At 54.0% G+C, this 5,514-nt stretch overlaps 1 protein-coding gene across 26 annotated transcripts in view; it reads left to right on the top strand.

Annotated features, from left to right (window-relative positions):
* The first annotated feature begins 5,205 nt into the window (after positions 1 to 5,205).
* CFAP92 (cilia and flagella associated protein 92 (putative)) overlaps positions 5,206 to 5,514 on the top strand; it is a 31,691-nt gene continuing 31,382 nt past the window's right edge. For 17 of the 26 annotated variants that reach the window (XM_081526529.1, XM_081526533.1, XM_081526524.1 and 14 more), the window contains exon 1: positions 5,206 to 5,358. The gene's annotated coding sequence lies outside the window, so the exon portion shown is untranslated. Of the gene's footprint in view, positions 5,393 to 5,514 lie in introns of all 26 variants that reach the window. The other 9 variants (XM_081526530.1, XM_081526534.1, XM_081526525.1 and 6 more) reach the window with 2 other exon arrangements.

Below are 5,514 nucleotides of genomic sequence, written 5' to 3'. Positions count from 1 at the left end.
CTCCAGCGCGGCGGAGCGCCCCTCCTCCGGTCCCTCCGCCCACCACTTCCAGGGGCGGCCCTCGGGTTTCTCGAAAGGAGGGGCTTAGCGGCGGCTGGAGCGGAGCCGGCGGCGTCTAGCGGCGGCGCTGTGTTTACCGGGGTGGGCTTGGCGGGGCCTGGGGAAGGGGACCCAGCGGCCCCGAGGTCCCCGTGGGGCTGCCACTGCCTGGCGTCCCTCCCGATCTCGGCAACCCCTCATCGCTCTCGGGGCGTTCCTGGTGCCTCCTCTTTTCTCCCCACTCCAGGGTCTGTCCTTTTCCAACTCCCTCCTTGTGCAGAGTGTATCCCAGGTGGCGGTGGGCGTAGGTGCAGGACGGAAGTTGCGGGGGGGGGGTGGCTGGAGGGTGGCGGCCTGGTTCTCTTGCTGGGGGCGTGTCCCCACGCCCACGCGCCCCTCCACCCTTCTAGCTGGAAATCCAGGGGAGCCCCGGCGAGCTCGCCTGGACCACCATACCCCCGTAAGTGCGGGGAAGCCCCCCTCCTCTTCAAGTCAGCTGCTGGGTCCCTAAACCGACTTCTAGCTCCACCAGGGCGGGGGCACGGCCCTCGTGTGGAAATGATCCGAGGGAAACCAACCTGGAGAATGAGGGGATGCCTTAGGGCGGTCCCGGTGGATAGAGACCCATCTGAACCGGAACCTTGCTCTCTAAGCTCTGGGTGTGTTGGGGCCGGGGCCGGGCCGGGGTAGGAAAGCTGAGGTCTTCTTTCTTCCCAGCCCATTGTGCCTAAGAATGGTGAGTTGGCCCTGTAACCGGAACCATTGACCAATGAACTGGGGAATTAGCCAATCAGGTAGCTGTCTGGCCAGACATTTTCTCTGAGGCATTAGAGCACCTTTCTGGAAGATAAAAAGTCAGCCTCCCAGGTAAAGTAAGGCTGCTTTTCCCTTTTTCTTTTCTTTTCTTTTTTTGCCCAGGAGAGGTGTAGACATGTCCTAGTCTGATATCTGCAGTGGGAACTGTCTTCCAGCCTCGAGGGAGCAAGAAGCAGATTTCTTCAGCTGTCAGTAGCTATAAGATGGGCAGCATCTTGCGTCATGTACAGGTCTAGGAATTCAGACATCAAATCCTGGAGTTTGAAAAAGCACCAGCATTCTGTCTCCTCTGGTGCAGTACCCCAGAGCGAGCACTTTGTCGGTTTGGCCAATTTCTACTCATTCTTGAAGACTTTGCCCACCGCGTGTCTCTGCCAGGAAGAGTTAGGTGGTCCTTCTCAACTGTTTTGTATGTGCATTAAAAAAAATTGTTAAAGTGGTAGCAGTTCCCTGGTGGCTCAGTGGTAAAGAATCCATCTGCCAATACAGGCAGTGTGGGTTCAATCCCTGGGTCAGGAAGATCCCCTGGAGGAGGAAATTGCAACCCACTCCAGTATTCTTGCCTGGAGAATCCCACGGACAGAGGAGCCCGGCGGGCTACAGTCTATGGGGTCGCAAAGAGATGGACACGACGTAGCGACTAAACAACAACAAGACTTTGACATACGTTATACATCGACTCCACATCTTGGTTTCTACCTTAGAAAAGCACGTGCGCAGGGTGTTCATTGCACTGTCGTTTATAATAGTGAGAAACGGAAACACCGCTCTACCCAGGATGAACAACCAACCAAACAAGGATGAGTGAAAAAGTGAGTTGTATAGCATGCCGTGTACAATGTAACCCCGACGTCACAACGAACCTGCACAAAGCAGTACTATTTTCTGTGCGGACATGTGTGTGTTAAGTGCATAGAAAAATACGGAGGGGTTCCCAGACAGATTCCGTGGTTATTTCCAGGGGTTGGAGGCATTTGGCTTTCACTGTAACATCTTCCTTTTTCACAGGGCAGTATATTCGCTTCTTTTTTTTTTTTTAGGGGGAAAGACTTTCTTTACCATTTACAGCCCACCGAGTTCACCCATTTAAGGTATATGAATAAATGGCTTCTGGCATATTTACAGAGCACAGAACCGTCAGCACAGCTTCGTTTTATTTTTGCATGTATTTGGCTGCACCTCCGCATCTCTGTCCCCTCCCTCCCTCACCTCCGGCACCGCCTCCCTCACCGACCTCCTTGCAGTCCTTCTGACTCACCTCAGGGCCTTTGCATCTGCCTCCCCTAGGTGCTTACAGCCCACCCCCTCACCTCCAAGTCCCTTGCGCCAATGTCTTCTCCTCTGCCAGGCCTTTGGTGATGTTGCAAGCCCTCTGCACCCCTAACAGACTCTTGCCTGGTGAGTCAGTCTGTCTGCCTGTGTGACAGACACTGTCAGCCACGAGGGTAGGGACGTGTGCCCATCTGTCCACGGCGCTCGGTGCTGGGGACACTGAGAGATGACCTCTAGCTCCCATTTCAGCTTCCTCCCCATGGCTGCCGCCGGGCACGGTGTGGTGAGTAGCCCTTCCTATGCTTTCTTTGTCTATAGAGGATTTAAAATTTTTAATTTTGATTTTTTTCTATTTTTTTTGGCCACGCTGAGAGGTATTCAGGATCTTAGTTTCCCAAACAGGGATCGAACCCGTGCTTCCTGCAGTGGAAGTGCAGTGTCTTAACCAGGGGACCACCAAGGAAGTCCCTTTAATTTGTATCTTTAAAAGCAACCATTGCCATTTATTTGCAGGCCTGCCTCGAGGGCTGAGCTTCACAAAGCCAGAGATCCGATATGGCCCCTGTGCCCAACACAGGCCTGGCATTAAGTAGGCACTGGTTACATTGTTTTGTTTGAACACATTTTTGTAGACATGAACACACTGCTTCAGAAGGAAATCACTGGCATGCCTGGGATTTGAGCATCCTTTCACTCAGGGATGATGGAGTCCATGAGATTCCAAATGTTGATGATTGCTTGGACCCCCTAACTGGACTGTAGAAACTTCTAGGCTGGGAGTCCCACTGTCCAAGGGGTTGCGGTGCGCTTTTAGAACATTGAGTCTGGAACCTGGCTCTGAACTTCTGAGCCATGTCTTACAGACGAATCTGACTCAGTCTCATGTTAATGCTGAGAGCTGATGACCCAGACAAGACTACCCCTGTCGCTGCAGCTGGCGACTGCTTTTGGGGAGGGAATCATTTCAACAGTCCGTATTGAAAGCCTTTAAATATCTTGCCGAGGAGCTGGCGCCTGGCCTCCGCCCCCCGCAGCTCCGCGGGGGCAGGGGAGCATGCAGTGATAATGGGGGGCTGTCAGGCCTGTCTGTCTGTGGGGCTGTGTTACCAGGCGCCTCTGAAATCATTCCGGTTGGACCCACTTGGTTTTTGTTTCAGATTCCAAGTGAGCAAACTCGGAAGTCTCCTGCGCTTTTGTCTGGGCTGGGGGATGGGCGTGTGTCTGTGTGCGGGAGAGGCCCTCGGAGAGAAGCCATGTTTCTGAAGTCAGCTCAGGATTGTTTGAGCCATTCCAAATAGCATGTTGTTCACAGGGTCTTCAAACAGCCCAGAAAAATGCTAAAAAGCAAAAACATCCCCCGTTGTGCCAGCAAAAGAAGAACAGAGTTCTTCTGATGCGTTTATTTTCAGATGTTTTCCATGCATTTGGGCATGAAAGAACTTTGGGAGTGATGGGATATTCTCTGTCTTCGTTGACGTATACATGACTGTTACACATCAGTCAAAGCACTTACAAGGGTGAATTTTACAGGACGTTTCCGTTGTACTTCCTTAAACTTGACAGAAAGAAATGAGTTGGAATGCTGCTGTTGGGATCTTTCTTTGCACATCAGCTGTCTTCCTAAGTGGCTCTGTCATCATTACCATTCCTGGGCAGCATTCTTCTCGAAGGCTGGTCCACGCGCCCGCTTAGGACTGACCCAGGAGGTGCTTCATCGTCCACACAGGTGGACGTTGCGGCGGTTTCTCTCCATTCCAGGAACACTGTCAACGGTTGGCTCTGTCTCCGGGGTGACTTATCGCACAGCTAAGGAGGGTAGACACTTTACAAACCCTTAGCGTCGTCAAGCTGTTTATCAGAAAGTGTGTGTCATCCTGCCTAGCCCCCTGGAGAACCTGGGATTGTCTGAGAGCTGTTGTTTTTAGTGTCGAAGCTTTTACATTTTTAAGAGTCTTGGTTGGGGGGATTAGCTAAGTGTTTAGACATCGTTTTACTTCTGTCTATTAAAAATGGGCCCTGGACTTCCCTAGTGGTCCAGTGGTTAAGTTTCTGCCTGCCAATGCAGGAGACACAGGTTCGAACCCTGATCTGGGAGGATCCCACATGCCTCGGAGCAACTAGGCCCGTGTGCCACAGCTGCTGAGGCCACGCGCGGCGACCAGTGAAGCCTGCGCTCTGAAGCCTGTGCTCCACAACAGGAGAAGCCACCGCAGGGAGTGGCCGGCGCACTACAGCTGCCAGCACTATAGCCAGAGAGGAGCCCCCGCTCACCACAGCTACAGAGAGCTCACGCAGCAACAAAGAAATAAATAAAAAGAAGTGGGCCCCAGGGAATTCCCCAGTGGTCCAGTGGCTAAGACTTGGTGCTTCCACTGCCAGGGGCTTGGGTTCAATCCGTGGTCAGGGAAATAAGATCCCACAAACCGTGTGACCGACCTAGATAGCATATTAAAAAGCAGAGATGTAACTTTGTCAACAAAGGTCCGTCTAGTCAAAGCCATGGTTTTTCCAGTGGTCATGTATGGATGTGAGAGTTGGACTATAAAGAAAGCTGAGCGCTGAAGAATTGATGCTTTTGAACTGTGGTGTTGGAGAAGACTCTTGAGAGTCCCTTGGACTGCAAGGAGATCTAACCAGTCCATTCTAAAGGAGATCAGTCCTGGGTGTTCATTGGAAGGACTGATGTTGAAGCTGAAACTCCAATACTTTGGCCACCTCATGCGAAGAACCGACTCATTGGAAAAGACCCTGATGCTGGGAAGGATTGGGGGCAGGGGGAGAAGGGGACGCCAGAGGATGAGATGGTTGGATGGCATCACTGACTCGATGGACATGAGTTTGAGTAAACTCCGGGAGTTGGTGATGGACAGGGGGGAGGCTTGGCGTGCTGCAGTCCATGGGGTCGCAAAGAGTCGGACACGAACTGAGCGACTGAACTGAACTGAACTGAGGAATCTCGCTCATGCGGCTGTGCAGCGGCTGAGGCGAGGAGCCCCGCCCCCAGGAGAACCCCGCCCCCAGGGCGGGGAGCCCCGCCCCGGGGCCGCGTGCGTCTCCTAGCAACCGTCAACCTTAGGAGGCGGGTCCTGGGGCCTTCCTACCGGCAGGGCGCACCGACTGCGTCCTAGGAGCCTTCTCGCCGAGTCGTCTGTGCAGCGGCTGTGGGAGCTGACCGACGCCGCGGTCCGAGCCCACGTGACTGCCCAGCGTGTCCCCAAGCAGGTGCCGCAGGTAGCCCCTACACACCCCACCCACCCCGGCCCCCGCTGCATCTGGGCAATCCCTCTTTAGCGTTTTCCGGCGGCCTCCGTGGAGGGCGCCTGGGCCCTGAGCCCAGCACTCAATGCCCGGGCGTGTCCGGCCTGGACGGTCCTCGCCCCCCTGGGT

This window comes from Giraffa tippelskirchi, chromosome 9, assembly GCF_054371585.1.
Source record: "Giraffa tippelskirchi isolate mGirTip1 chromosome 9, T2T-mGirTip1v1.2.pri, whole genome shotgun sequence".
NCBI classification, from domain to species: Eukaryota; Metazoa; Chordata; class Mammalia; order Artiodactyla; family Giraffidae; genus Giraffa; species Giraffa tippelskirchi.
The sequence above is the reverse complement of the archived record's forward strand: the minus strand, read 5'-3'. Positions and strand labels throughout refer to the sequence as shown.